Below are 25,676 nucleotides of genomic sequence, written 5' to 3' on the forward strand. Positions count from 1 at the left end.
GGCCAAAGGGTTCGTTCGTGTTTTTCCATAACATCATACGGAAACCCAATATATATTACATTAATTTACATTATATATTTATTTATATTATATATCATATATTTTTTCATTCTCTTTATGGCTGAGTAACATTCCATTTTATATATGTGTGTGTGTGTGTATTTATATATAAAACATATTCTTTTTTTTTTTTTTTTTTTGCGGTACGCGGGCCTCTCACTGTTGTGGCCTCTCCCATTGTGGAGCACAGGCTCCGGACGCGCAGGCTCAGCGGCCATGGCTCACGGGCCCAGCCGCTCCGCGGCATGTGGGATCTTCCCGGACCGGGGCACAAACCTGTGTCCCCTACATCGGCAGGTGGACTCTCAACCACTGCGCCACCAGGGAAGCCCTAAAACATATTCTTTATCTAGTCATCTGTTGATAGTCATCTGTTGATAGGCACTTAGGTTGCTTCCCTATCTTGGCTATTGTAAATAATGCTGCAATGAACATAAGGGTGCATGTATCTTTTCTAATTACTGTTTTCGTTTTCTTCAGATAAATACCCAGAAGTGGAATTGCTGGATCATATGGTAGCTCTATTTTTAATTTTTTGAGGAACCTCCACACTGCTTTCCAAAGTGGCTGCACCAATTTACCTCCCCACCAACGAGGCATGAGGTGTTCCTGTTTCTCCACATCCTCGCCAACACTTATTTGTTGTCTTTTTGATAATAGCCATTCTGACAGGTGTGAAGTGATACCTCATTGTGGTTTTGATTTGCATTTGGAAAAAGGGCTTTTAAGGGGATTTGGAGGAGGGGATACTCAGCAGGCTCTTAAACTGTATCAAACACCTTCAAGAGTGTTTGGTCGGTACTCATCACACTCAGGGCCTGCCATCGTTTGCATGAATCATGGGCCTCGATTGTTTATTTAATTTTGAGGGCAATGCATAGGCAAGAGGGTTTGGAGGAAGCGTCCATATTGCTGTTGCCTCCATTTATTCCTCTGCAAGATGGGGATAACAGTGGTTACTTCACTGTGGGGCTGTTGTGAGGATTTGTGATCTAACCCTGCATCTCCCCATTAGAACACAAGCTCCCTGAAGGCAGATTATGGCATCCTAACGCCCAGCAAGACACTTTCCACCTAAGACGCACTCATTTAATGTCCCCTAAGTAAGTGAAGGAACGAAGTAACCAGCTAATGTCGAGCGAGTGCTTCCCTGGTGCCTGGTTTTGTGCCACTCTAAAGATGAGGCAAAGTCCCCGACCTCCAGGCCCTTACAGCTCAGCTGTGGCAGCCAGACTCACACTGACAAACCAAGTAGGGAAACAGTATAAGATGGAGTGATGGGATGCCAAAAAGTGAGGCTCAGGAAGGACCACAGGCAGCATTGGCATCATGGAGGAGGAAGACGGCTTTGAAAGCATTTGGTGGATTTAAATTTTAGCTTCAACATTTCTCTGCTGTGTGGGCTTGGGCATGTGTCTTAGCCTTTCTGAGTCAGGGTCTCCTTAGCTGCAAAGTGTGGTTTATAAAGGGATCTTCCCGTTAAATGTGATGAAGCACATGGGGGCGCCCAGCACAGGGCCTGGCACATGGGAAGCGCCCAGTGAACCTTTGCTATTTAGATACTCAGGAAGGGGGCGGGGTGAACTGACTTCTTTCCATTTGTCCTGAGACTTGGATCATGACACCAGGAATAGGAGTAGGAGGGGAGCAGGATATGAGAAACAGGGACACAGATGGGCAGGGTAACACACACACACACACACACACACACACACATACACACACACACACACACACACACACACATCCCACTACTAATAACAAGCCTGGCCTGGGAAAGTAGAAGAGCAAAAATAACTGTGCTGCCCAGGGCTGGGAAACAATGGCCATCCTCAGGAGCACCCCGCTGAAAGGATGGACGGGCTGCAGCAAGCCCCTCGGGGTCGGAGGCTTTTTTTCTTCTTTTTTTTTTTCATGTTTCCTGGACAGGAAATGAGTGTGCAAAGTAGGAGCTCCCAGGATTTACAAACCCTATGTGGACCTTAAAAAAGATTCAGATGTCGAAGCTCTGCCCTTAGTCACCAGAACTAGGACAGAAACAGCAGGAAGAGCCAGTTTTCTACAAACCTTTTTCTTAAATGCAGGAACTAGTGGTTTCATTAGGAACAAAAATAATAGCCTCGTCTGTTTATTGATCACTTATTGCATTCCAGGCCTTGCTAAGCACTTTATCCAGATGATCTCACTTAATCCTTACATTGATTCTGTGAGGAAAGTGTTATTGTCTCCAGTTGACAAATGAAGAGACCTCAAGAAATAACTGATCTACCTGAGGTCCCATGGCAGGTGATGGAGCTCAGGTTCAAATGCAGTGTTGACTGCCGTAGCCCAACCACTTCGTCCTCTGATAACTACACCAGACTGCCTGGAGCCAGGCAGAGCCCCTGTCACAAGGATTTGCTCTGTCAGGTGGCTGCTCCACGTGTAGGTGACCCATCAGTCAGTACTGAGGCCACCCTGAGGCAGGGGGTAAGGAGCCCTCTATGGGGACCAGCACTCTATTTTGCACAGTTTAGAATCAATCTGATTGGCTAGGGACTTCCTTGGCAGTCCAGTGGTTAAGACTCCACCCTTCCACTGCAGGGGGCATGGGTTCAATCCCTGGTGGGGGAACTAAGATCCCACATGCCTCTTGGTGTGGCAAAAAAAAAAAAAAAAATCCGATTGACTACATGAAAAGTTGTTACTCTCTCTGAGCCTCCACTCCCCCATCTATAAAATGGGGGTGGTAACACCTGCTTCACTGTGAAGATTAATGAGAACACAAGCAAAGCACAACCACGGAGCCTGGGACACTGTAGCTGCTCAATAAACGTCACCTCTCTTCCCCGCCATACCCTTCAAAGTGCCTAGCGCAGTCTTCTGCGCTCTTGGAGTTTTAGCCTCTTCCCTAGAATTTCCTGGAGACACCAATGAGCCCAGAGTCAAGAAAGGAAGGCGTTGTGGTTTCTAGGGCTCTGGGTGTGGTCCCCACTGCTCGCTCTCTAGAGTACCTGAGGGCATGTGGTTGAACCTTTGTACCTCCCTCCCTCCAGCCCTGCCACCTCCCTCTGTTCCCAAGCCAGCTTATCAGAGAAAATGTGTCTGACCACCTTGAATCAGCAGGTGCTCTAATGGAGAGGCCCAGCAATTGGTGGGCATGGATGTCTTGGGTAATGCCCAGGAGCCCAGAGAGGGTGGCAGGGTGTCCAGGCCAGAGGAAGGAGGCTCTCCCAACTGTGCAAATTGAGAAAAACTCTACATGCATATTGACAATCAGGAGCTAGAGTCCTGGAAACCTTAAACAAACGTATCCTCTCCCAAACCACAGAAAGGATCACGCTCCTGGGCTTCCAAGGGGCTTGGACGCAGCCCAGAGGATCTAGGAAAGGGTTGGAAAGAAGGATTCTAGCCCCACACACTCCCAAATCAATGACTGACCCAGGCCTGCTGACCTGGACACACACATCCTGTGACCATGCCCCGTTCCCCCGTCACACCCTGGGGAGCAAGGCAAAGGTTAACACACACAGCTTGGTTTCCTCTTCCTGGGAAACACAGCAGGCAGGCAAGGCCAGAGGCCAGCGGCCTCCTTCACACACAGCCTGCAGGGGAAGTGACCCCACCTTTTCCTCCCCGCCATCTGACACACTCACACCTTCCTCTCTGCTGTGCTCAGCAAAGCTCGACTTTTGACACAAGGAGAATTGCTGTCACTAGGAATTTTGTTGCACGGGGTAGACTGGAACAATCTTTTTGGAGAGCATTTTGGTAATATCTGCCCCAAACCAGCATTCCCTTTGACTCAGCAATTTTACCTCTAAGAATTTATCCACCCAAGTGTGTGGATGTGTGCGTCTATGTGTGTGTGTGTGTGTTTATATACATAAAGATGTTCATGCAGTGCTGTTTGGAACAGCAAAAAATGAGGAATGTTGACTGTCTATCGATTTAAAAAATGGTCAAATAAATTATGATTCTACACCTGTTAAAGATAAGGGGGCTCTTTCTGTGTCATTAAGGGAAAATGTTCACAGTATATCGAGAAAAGAATAAAACAGATTACAAAACAGTATGTATACAATACAGTTAGATTTCGGGGGAGGTGTGTATGGGGGTTTGTGCATGAGCACATACATGTACATTTTACATATCTGGAAAAATGTAACAAACTGATAATCGTGGTTACTTGGGTTAAGGAGAAATCGAAGTTTCACTTTATACATTTCTCAATTATTTTATTTCTTTTGACTATGTTTGGCTTTCAGAATTTATTTTTTTAAACATTTTTTATTTCTTTAATGTTGTATCTATTTTATTTATTTACTTTCGGCTGCGTTGGGTCTTCATTGCTGTGCGCGGGCTTTCTCTAGTTGCGGCGAGCGGGGGCTACTCTTCGTTGTGGTGCGCGAGCTTCTCATTGCGGCAGCTTCTCTTGCTGCAGAGCATGGGCTCTAGGTGCGCGGGCTTCAGTAGTTGTGGCACACAGGCTCAGTAGTTGTAGCTTGCGGGCTCTAGAGCGCCGGCTCAGTAGTTGTGGCGCACAGGCTTAGTTGCTCCACGGCATGTAGGATCTTCCCAGACCAGGGCTTGAACCCATGTCCCCTGCATTGGCTTAACCACTGAGCCACCAGGGAAGCCCTGGCTTTCAAAATTTTAAATAAGATTTCCATCTTACAAAACAATTGTGTTCTTTTAGCCTGTCCCTTGGCTAGCGCCAGCTCCTAGATATTCTGCCAACATCCAATATGTCTTCATTCTTGGGTAGGTAGGGGATTTCAAGTTCAATGTTGAGCTCTTGAAGCCAAGGTCTGCAACACTGTCTACATATACCATCACCTGGAGTGCTTTAAAAATACTGTCTGCTGGGACTTCCCTGGTGGCGCAGTGGTTAAGAATCTGCCTGCCAATGCAGGGGACAGAGGTTCAAGCCCTGGTCCGGGAAGATCCCACATGCCGCGGAGCAACTAAGCCCATGTGCCGCAACTACTGAGCCTGCACTCTAGAGCCCGCGTACTACAACTACTGAAGCCTGTGCACCTAGAGCCCGTGCGTGGCAACAAAGAATAGCCCCTGCTCTCAGCAACTAGAGAGAAAGCCTGCTCGCAGCAACAAAGACCCAACGCAGCCAAAAATAGATAAATAAATTTATATATTAAAAAAATACTGCCTGCCAACCCTACTGTATACCATTTAAATTAGAATCCAGGAAGTTGGAGTGGACATTGGTAGTTTTCAGAGCTCCCAGGTAAGTCTACAAGTTGTTACAGGTTGAGAACCACTCAAGGTGGACCAATACCAAAAAGACCACTGGACTAGCTGAAAAAACTACTCTTTAAGTAGAAAGCAGTATTATAGTGTAATTTGTGCTAGTAAGAGTCAGCTCTGCCTTCAAGAGGTCCAGTTAGGGAATTTGTATTCAGTGCTTTTTCTCAAAATTCTGCCTCCAGTTTTGGAATTCACCAGCTCAAATGGGGAAAAGAAAACAAGGAGACGGGGGTTCACTTGTTGTGAGCTGTGGCTGTGCCTTCACTTTCTTCGGCAGCCTGTGGCTGTCCCCACCTCCATGGGGCCTATATCAGTGACTCAGGGGTCAAAGTCCAGCCCTTTTCACCTCCAGGAGGAAGAGCGGAAAGAATTAGAGGTGCTGAACCCAGAGAAGGCATTTAAGAGACACACAACAGCTGGTTTCAAATATTTAAAGGACTATCAGTATGGGAGGGTCAGCTCCAGTTGTACCCAAAGGAAGGTGGCGGACAGGGAGTGTAAATGATGGAAAAGCAGGTCTTGCCCAAAGTCAGGAAGAACTTGTCAACCAGAGCTGCCCAAGGATGGAAGGGGCTGTCCTGTGAAGTAATGGGACCATCAGGGCAGGAGATGAGTGACCACCTGTCTGCTGTGATATTGCTGGGAAACCCATTTCCACTCAGCCCTCTAACTTCCAACTGCAGGAGGCCAGAAACACTTAGAAAGTTAGCAAAATACACTGGGAATACAGCTCCTTTACCAAAAAGTCTTCCACTCACAAAAAATCATCCTGAGAACCAGCTGAGTGTCAGGCTCTGCACTAGGTGCTGGACACACCAGCAGTGAGCCAGACAGTCTGTCTTCAAGGAGCATCAGACACACATATAATTGTTTCTGATGGTCCAATAAAATGGAGTGCAGTGACCAAAACTAACTGCAGGGGAGGTGGCTAGTTCAGACAGATGGTCAGGTAAGACTTCTCTCCGGAGAAAATGTTTGAGCTGAGATCTAAATGCAAAGAGCAAAGTACTACTCACTAGCTGGGGAGGTGGGTGGGATCTCAGTTTGACTCCTTCCAAAATTGCAAAGGAGCCCTACCTCACATCATATACAAAAATTAACCCAAAATGGATCAAATACCTCAATGTGAGTGATAAAACTATAAAAGCCTTAGAAGAAAACATAGGTGCAAATCTTTATGACCTTGGACTAGTCAATGGTTTCTAAGATATGACACTAAAATTACAGCAATAAAAAAAAAAGAAATAGATAAATTGGACTTCATCAAGATTAAATACTCTTGTGCTTCAAAAGACACCAGCAAGAAAGTGAAAAGACAGTCTACAGAATGGGAGAAAATATTTGCAATCCATGTATATGATAAGGGACTTGTATCTAGAATATATAAAGAACTCTTTTAACTCTAAAAGACAAATAACACAACTTAAAAATGGGCAAAGGATCCAAATAGACTTTTCTCCAAAGAAGATATACAAATGGCCAATAAGCACAAGAAGAGATGCTCAACAGCGTTAGCCATCAGGGAAATGCAAATCAAAACTATAATGAAGTACCATTTCACATCCACTAGGATGGCTATAATCAAACAGACAGATAATAGTAAGTGTTGGCAAGGATGTAGAGAAATTAAAACCTCCATACATTGCTGGTGGGAATGTAAAATAGTGCAGCTGCTTTGGAAAACAGTCTGGCAGTTCCTCAAATGGTTAAACACAGAGTTACCATATGACCCAGCAATTGTATTCCAAAGTATCTACCCAAGAGAAATGAAAACGCACGTCCACACCAAAACTTCTATGTGAAGGTTCACAGCAGCACTGTATTACAAAATATTATATATATATATATTACATAATAACCCCAAAGTGGAAACAACCCAAATGTTCTGCAACTAATGAATGGATAAACAAAATGATGTAATTTTGTTCCCCTTTTCCAAAACTCTTAAGGGCACCCCATAGCTACAGCGTCCACTTCAGCACCAGAGACCCAGATTGCCAATTTCATGTGGCCATTCCCCGAACCTGTTCCCAGATCTGCCCTCAACAGGGTCACAAACCCCTGGAAAGCAAGTGTTTTATCCTGACTTCCCTTGTTTTCCCTATAATACCTGAGGATATGATGTGTGCTATAATAGCCACACGATGAAATATTATTCAGTCATAAAAAGGAATAAAGTACCAGTATATGCTACAGCATGGATGAACCCTGAGAACGTCACGCTAAGTGGAAGAAGCCAGACACAAAAGGCCACGTATCACATTATTCCATTTATACGAAGTTCCCAGAACAGACAAACCTCTAGAGACAGAACCAGATTAGTGGTTGCTGAGGGCTGGGGGTGGCAACACTGGGGGAAATGGGGAGCAACTGCTAATGGGGTTACTTTTGGGGATGGTGAAAATGTTCTGAAGTTGACTGTGGTGACGGTTACCCATTATCTGGGAATATACTGAAAACCACTGAATTGTATGCTTTAAATGGGTAAATTGTATGGTATGTGAATTATATCTCAATAAAGCAGTTTTGAAAATATTTGAATGGAAAAGATGTCACTCTCAGTTAAGAAGATTTTGCCAGAAAAGGCTCCATCTCTCTAACCTTTCAGCCTGTCTAATTTCTCCAAGGTTCAATCAAGACCCACCGTCTCCTAGAAGCCTCCTTGGACTGCCTCAGCCCTGGTGCTCCCTCTGCCCCTTCATCTGGTACACAGCAGGCTTGTGTAGGTAGGGGTCATGTCACATCCGTTAGTCTTGGAGGAAACGAATCCTGGGCCTCTGTGACCACCATGGTGCAGATCACCAACCCTGGCACATAGTAGGTGTACCTGGCTGATTAAGGAGAAAGCCTAGTTTAAAATGCACCTGGTTTCCCAGGCTCAGCAAGAAGAGACCGAGTTCTCTTCCAATGATGACTAGAAGACCCAAAGCCGGAAACATCCTCCTCTCCTTGCCTGGAGAGTTCACTGGCCCCAGCAGAGCCTGGCGCACAGTAAAACTTTCCCAGTCAAGCAGCAAAACTGGGAACACCATCAGCTCCTGTTTGGCTTCCAGAATAAGGAAACTGCACTTAAACTTCGACGCTGGAAGCGCCCACAGAGAGTAATTGCAGAACTGGGTGAATCTGCTCACCTTCTCTAGAAACATGTTTCTCCGTTTGCTCACGGTCCTGACCCCGGAGTTTGGCCCAGCCTCCTTTCATCTGATCCCACCCAGCCCTTGCCCCCCTCCAGGCCTCATAGCCCCTCTGCCCACAGTCTTCTCCCCCTTTTCCAAAACTCTTAAGGGCACCCCGTAGCTACAGCGTCCACTTCAGCACCAGAGACCCAGATTGCCAATTTCATATGCGGCCATTCCCTAAACCTGTTCCCAGATCTGCCCTCAACAGGGTCACAAACTCCTGGAAAGCAAGTGTTTTATCCTGACTTCCCTTGTTTTCCCTATAATACCTGAGGATATTGGGCACGTGGTAGATCCTCAATAAAGACGTCGTTTCTGTCTGATAAAATGCTGTTCAGTCCTGTAAGGAAGTATCAAGTGCTTACTGTGTGCTAAGCTCCTCACTAGACACTGGCAACCCAAAGTCAAATAAAATATCGTCCTGGCCCCAGAAAGCTCCCAGACTGTGAGAAAGAGCGGCACTAATGGCTAATTTGCTGTGGAGGCTAGACTGAGAAATGTACATGACCCTGGGGGAACACAGAGGAGAGGCACCAAGCCAAGAGAGCTTCCTGGAGGAGGTGGTCCTGAAGGTGGGGTGAAGGGTGAAAGATGAAGAAGGTAAGCTGAGCAAAGAGGTGAGGGCAAGGGCGGTGGTGGCGGAAGGGAATCTTAAGCAGAAGAAAGGGCACAGACCAAAGCTGGGAGGGGTGGTGTACCATGGCCTGAGCTGGGTAGAGAACCAGGAACAGGTGGGGTGGCTGCGGCCTGAAGTCCAAGGCAGTGAGTGGCAGGAGATGAGTGAAGAGTCCCTGGCTCTGAGGCTAGAGGAAAGATGGGGGCAGGAGAGCAGTGGAAGGGAGGAAGGCAGAGAAACAGAGGGCAAGCTGAAGTGTTTTTTGGGTGAGAAACTTGGAATGGTTTGGGGATTGGAGAAGGACGGAAGGACAGGTGTGGGGAGATCTAAGGAGCTAGGGAGGAAGAGATGAGGATGGAGGAGCCCCAGAGGAGCAGAGGGGTCCCTGAGCCAGGGGCAGGGAAATGGGGTCTGGGAAGGGACACTTGGAGACTGAGAAATCCCGCCCCAAAGCTTCTGGGAGCCCAGATGGACCACAGTCAGGATGACATGGAATGACTGGGACAGAACTCAGAGTTGGGAGCGGGTAGACCCCAGGTCCTGGCAGTGCACGGGGTGCTTTGCTGCTCACTGGTGGACAGTGCAAAGAATGACTGACACCTAGAGACTGTCAATGGAGAGAAAGCATAAGCAGCTTTGCAAAAGGAGAGGGACAAAGCAGTCGAAGTCAGAGGCTTTGTTTTATGTTCTCTTAGCTCCCAGGCTCCAGATCTGACAGCAAACCTTATAAACCTCCCCTCCCTCCCCCAAACTTGGCTCAGAAGACAGAGCCATTTGGGATGAGGGAAGGGGGTACCAGGTCACGTCTTTTGGGCCCCGACCCGCTTCTCCCTGCCTCTGCAAGCTGCGTGGCCAGAGGAGACCCCTGCTCTGCCACAGCCAACTGCAGGACGTCATTTGCTGCCTGGGCCCCTCGGGGAGGAGGTGGAGAGGCCTGCCAAGCCGGCTGGAGAAGAGCCACGCACGCGGCCAGGGGAGACTGCCAGAGGCTGCATCTGGCTCGGCTTCCCGCACCGACTCCCATCTGGCCGAGGCATGGAGGTGAGACGAGAGACACACAGCCGGCCTCCTCCCCCAGCGCCCCCAAAGTCACGTCATCCAGGCATTCCCTCCGGGAGGGCTGCCCCCTCCCTGTGACCCCAGCCTGTTTCACTTGGCCAGAGCCCACCCCCGGAGAGCAGGCCCCCCACCCAACACCCTAGCTCACACCCAGGCCCATGCAGGGAAAGGCGTGAGCTATAGATTCCAGCCCTCCCAGGCCGCACACCAAAGCCCCAAATAAGGGCCCACCCCTCCCAGCCCTCTCTTCTGAGATGCCAGCTGGGCTGCAGAGGGGGGCCGGGGGGCTGGGACGCTCGGCCAGAACACTGCGGGCTTGTCCTCTTCCAACCTCTACGTGGAATCTCCCTCCAGCTTTAACCGAGGGTGGGTCAGGCTGGCAAGAAAAGACAGGCAAGTCCAATGGGTGGTGTCCAACAGCTTCCAGTACTAAATCCTAGCTTTGCCTCTTGTGTGGTGTAAGAAAATTTGGTGGACAAATTATCTCATTTCTCTGAGCCTCCATTTCCTTGCCTGTAAACTGAGGGTAATAAGAGGACAGGCCTTGGACAGTTTGAGTGATGACTAAAATGTATGCAAAGTGCTTAGCACGTGCCTGGCCCTCAGCAAACACCCAGTGTGTATGGTCGCTCTTTTATCTCCTGGCTTCCTCCAGTGGCAGTGCCAGAGAAGGCTCAGTGCCACCTGCACAACTGCCAGTGGCCAGCTCCAAATACAAGTGGTAAATCTGTTATTGTTATATTATTATTATTATTTAAAAAAATAAGTATATTTATTTATTTATTTTTGGCTGCGTTGGGTCTTCGTTGCTGTGCGCAGGCTTTCTCTAGTTGCGGCGAGCGGGGGCTACTCTTTGTTGCGGTGCACGGGCTTCTCACTGTGGTGGCTTCTCTTGTTGCAGAGCACGGGCTCTAGGGCACGCGGGCTTCAGTAGTGGTGGCACTCAGGCTCAGTAGTTGTGGCTCGCAGGGTCTAGAGTGCAGGCTCAGTAGTTGTGGCTCACGGGCGTAGTTACTCCGCAGCATGTGGGATCTTCCCGGACCAGGGCTCGAACCCGTGTCCCTTGCATTGGCAGGCGGATTCTTAACCACTGCGCCACCAGGGAAGTCCAAAATGATTGGACTTCCAATAATTGTTATATTATTATTGACTTCATCTTTCTTATTTATTTTGATAGCTACTTATCCTGGGAAATAGAAAACTGACCTTTTCTGGGTGTCTTACATACTGTGCACAAAAGCAACTTTAGTAAATCTGTTATTTGGAATACACTCTCTAATAGGATGCTTCCTACACAGATATAACCCCTAGCAGCCCAAGCCCCCACAGGAATCCTGGGGCTCTCTCACAGCTGCACGCAAGCACACACAAGCACACACACACACACACACACACACACACACTCTCACAGCTGCGCATGCGCGCACACACACACGTAGCTTCTTCCTTGGCATCCCGCCTCTCCCTCTACTCCCCTAATCCCAGAAGCTGTGTGTCCAACATCAAGTCCCCCCCCACAGCTGTCCAATCACAAGTTCTGCCCTGATGTACTGCCTGGCATTGGGATGAAGAGGGGAAGAGCACTTTCGTGCCTGTTAACAATGAGAACCCCAGGAAGCTCAGAGCAAGCCCAGAGCAGCCCCTTGGGTGGAGGCAGCAAAGAAGCTCACTTCCAACTCACAGCCCCAGAGGAAAGTGATCTAAACACCACCAAGCCCTCTTGGAGACTCCCCACCCACCTGCCTGGAGAACAACCCTCTAAATCCAAACTAATGAGTTGAACCGCCCAACAGAAAAATGTTTAATGGGCCAAGAATATAAAAAGGCATTTACCAAAAAAGAAATACAAGTGACCAATCCATCCTAGGAAAGACACTCAAACTCATGCACAATTAAAAAAGAAATCCGGGGCTTCCCTGGTGGCGCAGTGGTTGAGAGTCCGCCTGCCGATGCAGGGGACACGGGTTCGTGCCCCGGTCGGGGAAGATCCCACATGCCGCAAAGCGGCTAGGCCCGTGAGCCATGGCCGCTGAGCCTGCGCGTCCGGAGCCTGTGCTATGCAACGGGAGAGGCCACAACAGTGAGAGGCCCGCGTACCGCAAAAAAAAAAAAAAAAAGAAACCAGAACTCTTTTTCTTTAGCTGACTGGCAAAACATTCAAGTTTGGTAGGTCCCAGTGCTGATGAAGGTATGAGGAAACAGACATGTCTCACACACTGTAGGAGGGATGTGAATTCTTTTAGGAGGGCCATTTGCCAGTATATATCAAAATGAGAAATGCAAATTCTTTGACCCACCAATTCCCCTGCTAGAAATTTATCCTGGGGATAAACTCACAGAAGTGTGTCAAGTTTTATGTTCAAGGATGTTTTGGGCAATATCCGTCAAATTGTTACAGGACATCCTCAGAATTAAATAGTTTGCAACTATCCCAAGAGCAAGGTCTTCTAGTTTTGCCCACAGGGAGGTTATGCCATGAAAGAAGTAAGAGAAAGATATGGAAGAATCAATCCTTTTGCATAAATACTCCTTAAGGCAGTGCTGGCTTTGTCTAAGAAGGTGTCATTCCTTACTCTGCCTTTATTGGTCTGGCTTTAACCACTTCCCTTCCAGTGAACTGAAAGCCTGGCTCCGGTCAGCCAAGTCACAGAGCACTGCAACTTTCATGGCACCCAAGGAAGGGACAGGAGCCACCCTAGCAAGTTCCAAGCAGGCTCTATGCTGGAGGCAGCCGTACATACACAAGCTCAGGGGACCCATACACCAACCCTGGGAATGGGCACGAGTAGTGTCCCCATCTCACAGAAGAAGACGCTAAGGTTCCGAGAGGGTAAGTGACTTGTCCAAGGTCACACAGCCAGCATGTACTAGGCTTGGATTCCAACCCCTGTGTTCTTCCCCACCTTGTGACAGCCTCAGGCCTTACACTACAACTCACGGACTATTAGAAAGTTGATGGAGTTTGGGGATGGGAGGCAGGGAGGAGTCTGCAGAAGCAGCTGAGCTGAGGGAAGAAGGGCCAGCGGGCAGGGGCCAGGTCTGGGCTGGGACAGCCAAGTCAGGCCAGTCAGCTTGCCAAGGCCTTACTCCTTGCTGATGAGAAAAGGCATCTCAGTACCCACACCACCCCCCTCTACATGGGACTGCTACCCCAGGCTATCCCCTGCCAGCTGCTGGCCACTCCTTGGCCCCTAGGAGGAAGCTCACAGGCCTGCCAGGCTATTTTGAAAACCTGAAGCCTTGTGGAATGTGCCTACTATGGCCCTCTCCCATTGACCCTCAAGGACCAGACACCCGCCTCCTTCTGCGGTACCCTGCAGAGACAGAGGAGACATCCAGCGGGTGCCGAGGGCAGGGAGGGCAGGGGTGGAGTTTGGTTCCGTCAGTGGCTTTGGCCAACTCATTTCACCCCCCGTGGGCCTCAGTTTCCTTGTCTTTGAAATGGGAAGACAAGCAAAAGGGCAGAGTTGGGATATGACTGCTAGTGTCCCCCGCCCAGCTTCTAACATTCTGTGTTCTCTGGGCTTTTCCACGGCTGGGGGAGGCTGCCAGTGCATAGGCTGGGTCAAGTGCGAGGGGAAGGGGACCTGGAGTCAGAGGCTGGGGTTAGTGTCCAGCTTGGTCACCATGGGCTCTGTGACCTTGGGTCCAGACGTGCTCAGGTTCTAGAGGAGGTTCTGGGTATCAAGTGAACATTCAGCGAGGCTGAGAACAGGCTGCTAGTGTGGGGGACGACCACCCACCCTGTTCCCAGCCCCAGGCCCTGAGGCCCTGACACCATCACTTTCACGGGCACAAATGGGAGTCTCAACAGAGGAACCGAAGGAACAAGAGCCGTGTTCCCTGAGCTCTGACCACAGCTGGAAAGGGCCAGCGTCAACCAATCAGAGAATCAGACTCTCAGGACCAGAAGGGGACCTGAAAGGTCACTGAGCCCTGCCCTGTGCTTGCATAGGTCCAGTGGCGATGCGGAGGCTGCACGCAAGGCAGTCCGTGCAATCTTTGACCATCAGAACGTTCTTCCTTATACTGATCTGAATCTCCTTCCTGCTAACCGCTGTCCATATCCACTAGTTCCGTCCCTGAGGCCACAGAGCACAGATCAAACTCCTCTCCTGAAGGAGGGCATTTCACACGACCCCTCTCCAGGCGTCTCCTCTGCTCCAGGCCAACCTCCCCACTTCCTCCTGTTGCTCCCATGGCCAGTCTTGCATCTTCCTCCACCATGCTGTCCTCCGTGTACTCTGCCCTCAGACAGCATGCACTGGGCCTCCCAGGTGCAGACAGACTGACAGGGCAGAATAGAAGCAGATTCTTATCACCTCCCTCCTCTAAACGTTCTAAACCCTGACTGTCTGAGCACAGTCTAAGAACTGTGAATTCTGTGAACCCATACCCAGGGTTGGAGAGTCATACTGCTGACGTCTGCTGACCTCCCAAGCGACCCAAACCCTGACACATCACACTCCCGCTTCCGCAAAAACCAAACCTGCTGCTGCCAACACTTGGGCCACTGGTCCCTTGAATTAAAACACATTACATTTATGCCTAGGTAATCCCAATCTTCTCCAAGGCATTTCTGGAAGGTGGCTTGTTGCCTAACACACTCTCCTTCCTCCCTGTGTCACCTATGTGATCAGGATGACCTCAAAATCCCATTGAAGTCATTGACAAACATTCTTGGTCAGAGACAGAGAACAGAGCCCTGAGGCACACCCCTAGAGACCCTCCTTCAGGTCAACGCTTAGCTCAGTTCTGTATGAAGCTGAGAACAGGGGGGCTCCCCGATAAATCACAGTTGCAAATAACAAATTCTTTTATTTTTCAAACCATAAGAGGAACTCCCTATACAAAAGCTTCATCAGCAAGTTTGTTCATAAAACAAGAAGTCCTCCTGTAAATTAATCACAAACTGACCTCTTTTGCACATCCAGCGTTTCATGAACTCTAGCTAATAAAGGCACCTGCGTGTGCAGTGCTCACCACGTGCCGGACTCCCGGCTGAGCATTTCAGGCATGAAGTCCTGTCAGTGGCATCATCACTCCCATTTTGCAAGCAAGGGCGCCTGGGCTCTAAGAGGTCACGTGACTCACCTAAGGTCACACAGATGGAAACCCGGATGCCTGGCCATGTCTGCTGAACTCTAAAACTTCTCTTTCCACTGTGTGATGCTGTCTCTCAGGTTTCCCTAAAGAAGGCTCCACTTGGTTCTGTCCTTTCTCTGGCCTGAGCCCAGAACCACCACCCCCCACTCCCCGCTCCATCCCAGGCCCTCAGTGCACTCTCCACCTCCTTCCTGTGATCAGAGAGCTTCAGACCTACTGGGAACACGGCCGGCCTTGGGAAACAGGAACCCACGATTTGGGTGGAACTGCCCCCCAATGCTGGGATTTTCTTCTTAGTGAGCCCAATCCCTTCTGGCGCCCCAGGCACAATTTAGAACCTGGAAGCAACCCAGGTCCAGCCCTAGGTTAGGAGACGATGGCATTCCTGGGCCTCACCTAACTACCTATAAAATGGGTATCACAACGGTAACAGGGAACTGCCTTCACAGGGTTGTCGTGAGGATCCTGAAACACCTCCCTCCCTCCCACCACTGAGCCTTTACCCTCCGCTCGGAACACCCTTCTCCTTCCTTCCAAATTTACAGAGAGGCCTCCTGTTCATGCTTCAGAGTGTCCTGTTCCTTTCCTGATCTCAGTCCATCGCTGCACATCCACACACAAGACTGGTTAAAGTTGGTCATCCCAGCCAGTCTGTAAGCTCCCTCCTCTTCTGACTTGTAATCATTTTGATTCAACCAGGAATCTGCAGCATCTGACATGGTGCCTGGCACACAGTAGGCATCTAATAAATGCTTGTTGATGAATGAAAGGGCAGATGAGAAAACAGACACAGGCCTGCTTTTCTCAAGGCCAGCATGGCTGAACCAGTGCAAGGGTTCTGCATGGCCCACCGTAGGGAACTAGAAGACACTGCCTGGAGGGGGCTGGGAGCCAAGGAAAGGTGTGTTTCCATTTGGGCAGGATGGGAGGAAAAGCAGAGAGCACGGACGTGATCAAGGGATGAATCCATCTCCTTCCAAACAAGGATGTCCCTCAGATAATCTGTTATCCTGACAGGTCCACACCCATTGTGGTGACCACACTAATGAATTACCCTGGGAGCTCGAGGTGGAGGAGGGATGGGTAGGGGACGTCGCCTCCATGGAACCGAGGAAACTTGGCCCTCAGCGGTCACCACACGTCATTAGCTGTGACCCAGGGGCCATGGCTTTGGGGCAGTGATGAAGACTGGGACACTGGCTCCCTCTCAGGAGGGGCTGGTGGAATTCCTGCTGTTCCCGGGTCCTCCTCTTCTGCTTCTGCAGCCTGGGGTGCTCACCCCCTCCCATCTCCCTTCCCTCCCAGACAACCCTACTAAAACGGAGTCTCTACCACAGTATCAGGCAAAGAGAATGTGCTTTGGAGTCAACATGTGAGGTTTCTTAAATCGAAGTACAGTTGCTATACAATATTATATAAGTTACAGGTGTACAATGGTGATTCATGACTTTTTAAGGTTATACTCAGTTTATAGTTATTATAAAATATTAACATGTGAGTTTGAGCCCAGATCCACCACCCATGAGCTGTGTGTTTTTGGGCAAGTAACAACACTTCTCTGAGCCTTGGTCCTGTGTTTGTAAAGTGAACCTCACTGGGTTGCTGTGAAAATTAACGAGGTCATGGACACAAGGCCCACAGCACAAAGCCTGGCACGTTGTATGCACCCTGAATGCCTTGCAGCCTCTCCCTAGAACTCCCCTGCAGTGTTTGGTAGCTAATTATCTTTCCACAGGAGGAAGTGTTCTCTTTCCACCTAAACCGTGAGGTTTTTTGAGGGCAAGGCTGTGTCCTGGCCACCTCTGCACAGTCCTCAGAGAGAGAGGGCAGTGTTGAAAAGCATGGGCCTTGGTGTAAATTTCAGCCCTGCCACGTACTGTCCGTGTGACCACGGGCAAATAGTCCTATGCCTGCTGGAGCCTCTGTTTCTTCATCTGTAAAATGGGGCTAACAAGAGTGGATGGTAATAGTTCTGCCTTTGTAGAGGGCTGGTGTGAGGCTTACAGGAAGGCCTGTGTGTACTGAGTTTTATACAGTCCTTGGCGTAGAATTCAACAAGGGCCGGAGACAGGGATCATCAGCCGGGCAGGGCCCAGCAGGGTGGCACAGGGCACTGGCATCTCTGGGGAGGGAGGGAGGGAAGTCTTTGTGACAAGATGTTATGGTTCTCCGTTTCGAGGAAGGGAGGGGCCCGCTGAGCTGATGCATCGTCATCCAGGTGGACAGGCTCATCTAGGTGGACAGGTTCATCCAGGTGGCCACACCTGGCCGGGGAGGGGAGGCCTGTGCTCAGGAGAGGAAGCCAGGAAGCTAGTGAGGTGCCAGGTCCCAAATCAGCCTAAGGAACAAGAGCCCATTCTCCACACCTGGGAGCTCTTCCCGATGATTCAGGGACGACATTCTCAGGTTTAAGAACATTCTCACGTCGCAAGTCCGGTGACCGACTTTATTGCCACTCCTCAAATGAGCTTCCCCCAGCTCATTAAAGTAGGCAGGCCAGCAGCTCAGAACTTGGTCAGCTCTGAAGGATCGCCCACCCTGGGGGCGGCCCTGAGATAACCCAGCCTAACTTTTTAATAAAAGCAAGATGATTCCTGGTCTCTTTCCAATTAAAGTCAGGCCGCCTGGCCTTACGGCGTTCCCCCAGCTCCACAAGCACAAGCTGGCGAAGGGAGCTGGGCTGGAGAAGCGAGCAGGAATCCCATCACTCAGATATTCCGCTTCAGGGTCGGGGGCCCTCCCTGGCTGAGAGCCCAAGGGCAGGGCCTCTGCTAGAGCCATCAGCACTATCTTCGAGCGTCCATCTTCATTTCAGACCCACGACGAGGGGTCTCTTCCTGCAAATCTGCCTTTTGGGTCTTGTGAGAACAAAGACTGTTTCTGTTCTGCACTTCTGCCCCCCTCCTCCTAACCTCACCCCCAGGCCGAGTCACGGTTGGCCCATTGCTCGAGTGAGCCGTGATACAGACACTGGTGTGTTCGTTAATTTATTTCCCAGGTGAAAGGCACTGTCGCGACTTCTGCCGCTGCATATGGAAACGCACACACACACACACCCGCACACCCCCTAGCACGCTTTCTTTTCTCAACGGGGCAGTCGCCCGTTGTCGCTCATGCTGTCTTGACAGTTCTTCTTCCTTTTGAAGTCTCCACATCTTTTGCCCACTGACTGGGACGTTCCATGCTGCTGGGTTCTTATTTTCTTAACACAGTGGAAATATCTGGCCTTTTCCATAATAGTTAGCTCTCCTGATGCAATACATAGACAGCACTTCTTTTTACGTTGTGTTTTCAAGGGACTGTTTATTTAACGGCGATCTGTAGGGTACCACACACTGCTCTGGGAGGTAAGCCCTGTAGGCGGCAGGGAGGGGCGGGGGGTGTGAGCAGAGGAACCATCTAGAATGTTGTGCTCCCATCCCACTTCTGGGACACAAGCAGCTATCCAAGCTTCTCTAAAGAGTGTAATTTATTATGCCTCTTTTAAGTTTAAGAGGCTCTCAGAGTCGTTCCCCCAAGACCCCCCACTCCAAAGAGCAATAAATGAGGCTAAAATGAACACGTGTGAGGCTAAGAAGGTAATGCCACTTTTTAAAGGAAGGATTCTGTTTGTTTTTTTAAATAGGTCTGGTTCTAGACTTTGAAAATGATGGATTAGGGACTTCCCTGGTGGCGCAGTGGTTAAGAATCCGCCTGCCAATGCAGGGGACACGGGTTCGAGCCCTGGTCAGGGAAGATCCCACATGACGCGGAGCAACGAAGCCCGTGAGCCACAACTACTGAGCCCGCGTGCCGTGACTACTGAAGCCCATGGGCCTAGAGCCCGTGCTCCACAACAAGAGAAGCCACCGCAATGAGAAGCACATGCACCACAACGAAGAGCAGCCCCTGCTCGCCACAACTAGAGAAAGCCCGCGCTCAGCAACTAAGACCCAACGCAGCCAAAAATAAATAACAAATACCTAAATAAATAAAAAGTTCTTCTAGGGGCTTCCCTGGTGGTGCAGTGGTTGAGAGTCCGCCTGCCGATGCAGGGGACACGGGTTCGTGCCCCGGTCCAGGAAGATCCCACATGCCGCGGAGTGGCTGGGCCCGTGAGCCATGGCCGCTGAGCCTGCGTGTCTGGAGCCTGTGCTCCGCAACGGGAGAGGCCACAACAGTGAGAGGCCCGCGTACCGCAAAAAAAAAAAAAAAAAGATTCTTCCAAAAAAAAAAAAAAGATGGATTAACATGTAATCCTGTGTCAACCACCCAACAAGTATTTACTTTGCTAAGTGCAAAGTGTGGCGGGGGTGGGGGGGGAAGGCAGGGGGGGAGGGGCAGTGGGGGGCAGGCTTTAGGTAGAAGGGTAAGGAAGACCCTAGTCACTACCCTCACAGTGTACTTGGAGAAATCATGCAAGCATATAATGCGTATCTAACATAGGACCTAAAGCCACATTTATGCTCTGCTGGAACCAGTCAAGGTTTAAGAGTTCAGTAATAGCCCACCCCAGCGACCTAAGATGTCACAGAACAGGGAATTCCCTGGTGGTCCCGTGGTTAAGACTCAGCACTCTTACTGCTGAGGGCCCGGGTTCCATCCCAGGTCGGGGAACTAAGATCTCACAAGCCGTGCAGCGTGGCCAAAAAAAAAATAAAAGATACGATGTCAAAGAACAGTTATGATTAATTATCCATTGAAACGTTCAGGCCAGAAGTTGGATAGGGAGTCTTTTCCCTATAATTATCCCCAGCAAATAAACCCAACTCATTTCCGTTTGCAAACAAGGCTGCAGGCATTTAAACAGAGTTAAATCCCAAACCTGGCTTCTGTGAAGACAGCAACATCCGGGGAGGGTCTGCAGCCCACCTCCAACCGTGGGCACACACAGGTGAAGCAGTACCTTTCAGAGGCCATTTCTGGGGCATTCGCAAGAATGGCCGTTGAGGCTTGGAGGCACTGAGCAAAGGGGGAAAACAAGATAAGAAGGGCTTATTTCAGATTAACTTGAAAAACAAAGGAGGTTTAGCTTTGAAAAGCTGGCTGAGTTTTTAAGATAATGGAGAAAGGTTTTAGGTTTCTGGTCCCATTAGTGAGAACTGGGTGGGGAATTACAAAAAGAACTTTCATTACAGGCAAGGGAGACGGGCCAGGAAGGAATAATATGAAGACATTAAAACTCACTACATCTTCCAATCTTGGTTGGATTGGTCCATGGGGAGAAATGCCAACAGCCTAGAAGGCCCTCTCTGGAAAGGAGAGAGGAAAATGACCTACTCTTCTGGATAACACCAAGTGTTGGTGACGGTGTAGGGAGATGAGAACCGTGGTTCACTGCTCGTAGGCTTATAAATTGTACAGCTCTTCTGAAAAGCAATAGGGTAGTATTTACTTAAACTCAGTCTGTATAAGCCCTGTGCCCTAGTGGTCCCACTCCTGGTACACGTACTGGGGAAATCACTGCAGACTGTAAGGGCTGCAGCCTACAGGGACGTTACTCTGCAGCAATGTTTGCAGGAGAAAGTGTTGGAGGCAACCTCAGGGCCCAGTAACAGTGGGCAGCAAATAAGTAAAATGTCAGCATGGAACACCATGCAGCAGTCAGAAGCAATAAAGTGGCTTCATACAACAACGTAAATAGATCTTACAAACACCTTATTGAGTAAAAAGGGAAATCACCAAACCAAACCTATAGCACAATACCATTTATGTAGATTACGAACCACGCTCACGAACAGCACAACCTATTTTCTGAGGATACATGGGTTTATGTTAAACAGGTTGGAGGGGATGCATAAGCGGAAAAGGGACAGGAGTGAAGATTAGGATTGAAGGGGAAAAATAAAAATAAAGCAGGAGGAGGCCTTTGCAATGTGATAAGGTACAATGAACTGAAGAATACGATTAACTTAACTTGCTGCACCTGAGGGTAGAAAACACAGCATGTGACCTACTCTTTGGGGAGGGAAATGCACGATACAGGGCAGGATCAACAAATATTGATGAAGTGCACACTCGAGGTCCGCCAGAGCCCTGGTCCTAAGGAGTTTAGCATCTGGTAAGTACCCTGGAGCTTAAGGATGGGCCCCTCTCTGTCCCTCCTCATCCTAAGTGTCTGGGTCAGTGCTTCACATATGCTTGTTCAATTAATCCTGCAGAGGAAAGAAATATGTAAACCAGTAATTATTACAAGCTAGGAGTGGAGGAAGCCCATCTGTCTCAGGTGGACCTGGAAGGCCCTTTAGAAGACACATCTGAGATGAGCCTTAAAGGATTTCAGCAGGTGAGGGGGCAAGTTCCAGGCAATGAACATGGCTTTGGGGCAAGGGTGCAGAGAGAGATGCTGGGTGACCGCAAGGTGACCGCTCTGGTCTAGGCTGGCTGCAGTGACCTGCAGAAGCCCATCTAAGCTGCCGTGTGGCCTAGAATTAGGGTGATAGAGAGAGGAGTGCAAGACGGAAGCGCAAGGCTAATGACTCTATGGGACGGGGCAGATGCAGACCCAGGGCAGTGGTTCCAGCACTTGGCTCATCAGCAGGTGCTCCTGTGGAGCTTTGAAAAAGACATGAACTTCGGGTCCTGCCCTTGTGCCAGGCTACCTGAATACTGAATCAGCCTCCGGGCTTGTAGCGGGTGATCCCAAAGGAAGAAATTCGTCACCAGCTTCCCAGGCAGATCTGGGAACCACTCATCAGATCACAGAATCCAGATGGAAGTCAGGGGAGGAGAAGTCAAATGTCACTCCCAGATTTTGACTCCGGGGACTGGAAAAATGGGGGTGCCATTAATTAAAATACTGGGCAGTCAGGGAGTAGGATGAGGTGGGTGGCGGAGGACAGACTTACCTTGGTGAGAAGGTGCTGGCTGGCTGGGGACAGGAGAAGGTCCTCCTGAGGACACAGATCTGCCCAGAGGTCACAGATTAAGTGGAAAAGAAGGTCCAGAACCAAAGAGTATGGAGAGAAGAAAATGGAAGCACAAGGCTTAGTAACTGGACAGAATCTAGGGAAACACCTTTGTTTAGGAAGTGGAAAGGGATTATCCCAGGAGATAAGAGGAATGATGAAAAGTAAGGAAAACCAAGACACAGAAAGACCACGAAGCCAGCAGCTGCGGTGGAATCACAGCCCTCTGGTGCTACCTTCACTCTCTGGGTCCATCTTCCTGACTACAAATCCCCTAAAGAGGCTGTAGGTTATAGAGGCTTAATCTTAAAGCAGAATGGAGTCAGCCTTGCGGACAGCCTGCAGCCACCTCCCACCGGCCTTATGTTACAGGTGACTGGTCTGGACGCCCAACGAGGGCTACTGATTTGCCTTTTGTTTCTTTTACTCTAGTTCAGGGGTTCTGACTCTGCACAAAATTGCGTACAAAGTGCCCTCGACACTGAACTGGACGGGCAATTTAAGGGATGTTCAAAGGTAATTTTGACCCTCCTTGTTGGCTTGAGAGCCTGACCCGCACATCAGATGAGGCTACACCACACTGCCATCCCCTCCCAACTGGTTTTCCAGTTCCTCCGGTCTCTGGAGTCCAATCAATCCTTCACACCACGTGTGCGGTTACATCTTTAAACACACACTGGGTCGTGTCAAGCAACACCTCCAGGGGCTTCTCCGGCTTGCAGGAGAAGCGTGCAAGCCTGATGTTCCAGCCCCAGACCCCAGTTTCTCTTCACACCCCAAGTTCCCACTTCTGGTCTCCTCATGGCTCCCCATCATCTGTCCGCTGGTCTACCGCTGCCTCTCCCGGGGAGGACCTGTCTTTCTCTCGTTCCCCCTCTAGTAACCTAAAATTAAGAGCACAAGCTACAGAGGCCAGGGCACCTGACTCTGATTCCCAGTGCACCAATCACTGGCTCTGCCACCCTGGCTAAGTCTCTTTCCTCTTTGGTAAGATGGGGATGAGTTAACGCACCTACCTCACAGGGTTGTGAGGATTAAATGAGATAACACTCAGAAAGCCCTCAACAGTGCGGGGCACAGAGTAAACAGTCCATTAGACATATACATGTGCTCATGGGTACACACACATGCACACGCACTCGTGCACATCTGCTACTGTATCTCCGTAAAGCATTCATTTCATGCTCGATGCTCTGCTCTTCCTAATACATGATAAATCCCACCCAAGGCACTGAACAGATAAGCTCTACTCCCAGGTGGGGCTCACCCAGTGTGGTGGGCTCTGGGCTAATTTGCATCTAATTGTTACTTTTGCTATTTCAAGAGTCACTCGGTCAAATTCTGTGCGGGAATCAAACCTATGTCAAGATGCCTCTGTCTTTCTTGCCTTTTTAAATTCAGATTTAGACCCAACTTCTGTACCAATGAACTAAGGCACCTCATCCTGAGCCTTTTTATATATCTCAATAAATATAAAATGAATTTTTATTGATATGAATTACCGCTTTACTCTAAATTTGCAAAATCATTAAATAAACATATAAAGAAGGAATGCAAACATTTAAACATTAGTTTTTAAAATTTTTAACTTACTTTTTAATTTGGGAATTGTATCATTTTTTACTTTGAAATTTTGTTTTAAGATTTTTTTTTTTTTATGTGGACCATTTTTAAAGTCTTTATTGAATTTGTTACAATATTGCTTCTGTTTTATGTTTTGGATTTCTGGCAGAGAGGCATGTGGGATCTCAGCTCCCCAACCAGGGATCAAACTCGTACCCCCTTCATTGGAAGGTGAAGTCTTAACCACTGGACCACCAGGGAAGTCCTGTTTTGTTTTTTTATCAATACATTTCACCGGAATATAAACTCCCCCGGACAAGGATTTTTGTCTGTTTTTGTGTACTAATATAGTCTCAAACCTAGAACAATGCCAGGCATGTAGTAGGCATTTAACAAATCTTTGCTGAATGAATGAATGAACAAACGAAGACTACATGTTACATATAACAAATCCTTCCACACTCCATTCAAAATAAATAAATGCTAAAATTCTATCATTTTTTAAACAAGAGAAACAGAAACATTATGGATAAAGTTTAAATCCCTTATTCTCCTCCCAGGCCCATTTCTTTCTCCCCATCCAGAAGCAGCCAGTGTCATGAATTTTTTTGTGTGTATCCTTCCAGTCTGTGTTTTTATACTTTTTCCACAAAACGTATGTAAATATATATATAATACACTATTATTTTGTGAATAATTTTTAATTTATAGAAATAGTATGAAATTTAGATAAATTATATTTACATAAATGGTATAATAGGTAATATTCTCTTGCTTGCCTTTTTCACTCAATATTGTTTTGGGGATCATTCCAGGTTGAAACTTATAAATCTTATTCACCTTAACTGCACAGAATTCCATCATATGAATATACCATATTTATTATCCATCTTCTTCTCCTGGGCATTTGTATTATTCCAAGTGGTAGCCATAGTTCACAGAATATTCCAGTTCTCTTCCTTCTCAGGCACATGGTAGGACTGTGCTTCCATCAGCAGCATATGAGGTTCCCCACTTCCTCATAGTCTAACCGACACTTGGCATTGTTAAGACATTTCACCCTGTGCGTTCCAACGGGGAATCACATAATCTCTTGAAGAAAACTGCTAAGTAGTATACTCAAGGGTATAGAATATATGACATATTCTTGTTGACCAAAAAGTCCTTTACGTTGTGTCTTTTGCTTTTAAACATTACTTTAGGGCTTCCCTGGTGGTGCAGTGGTTGAGAGTCCACCTGCCAATGCAGGGGACACAGGTTCGTGCCCCAGTCCGGGAGGATCCCACATGCCACAGAGCAGCTGGGCCCGTGAGCCATGGCTGCTGAGCCTGCGCGTCCGGAGCCTGTGCTCCGCAATGGGAGAGGCCACAACAGTGAGAGGCTTGCATACCACAAAACAAACAAACAAACAAAAAAAAACCCCAAAAAACCCACATTACTTTAGCCTGATGCTCAGCCATAGATTGGGAAGGATGGGGATGCAAGATAATACAGTGTTCCTAAATTGATTCCACAAATATCAGGTATCCACAAGGGTCTTCACTGGAAGTATCAGTTCTCATTGTATGGATTTAGACACAGACGGAATAGGAAAATGGATTAAATGTGGACTGACCTACTAAAAATAAACCCCAGACACTCTTACCTATCAGTGTCGCTTTGATAATTTATCCTACAAAAATAGTAGCCCATATATACATACATATGGATGTTTAGGGCAGCACTGTTTATAATGGCAAAAATAAAAAAGTTGAAAACAATCTAAATGTTCATTAATAGCATAGTTTTTTTTAATTATAATTTTTTTCTATCTACTTCTTACTTCAAAGTAAGATGATAAATTTCCGTATGGTTTAAGATTGTTTTAGATGGGATTTTGTTACTTGCCTCCTAACGGATTCCCAGTTTTGCACTGGTCCAGCTCCAGCTAGAGGAGAAACAGATGCAGTCTGACTCCAC

At 48.5% G+C, this 25,676-nt stretch overlaps 1 protein-coding gene across 5 annotated transcripts in view; it reads right to left on the minus strand.

The window, feature by feature from the left end:
- Positions 1 to 25,676, minus strand: part of SH3PXD2A (SH3 and PX domains 2A) — a 241,687-nt gene that overhangs the window by 194,213 nt on the left and 21,798 nt on the right. The window contains exon 2 of one of the 5 annotated variants that reach the window (XM_033421098.2): positions 20,072 to 20,208. The exons of the other annotated variants lie outside the window; for them this stretch is intronic. The gene's annotated coding sequence lies outside the window, so the exon portion shown is untranslated. The remainder of the gene's footprint in view (positions 1 to 20,071; positions 20,209 to 25,676) is intronic. 5 annotated transcript variants of the gene reach the window in all.

Source organism: Orcinus orca, chromosome 14 (assembly GCF_937001465.1).
Source record: "Orcinus orca chromosome 14, mOrcOrc1.1, whole genome shotgun sequence".
Lineage (NCBI taxonomy): Eukaryota > Metazoa > Chordata > Mammalia > Artiodactyla > Delphinidae > Orcinus > Orcinus orca.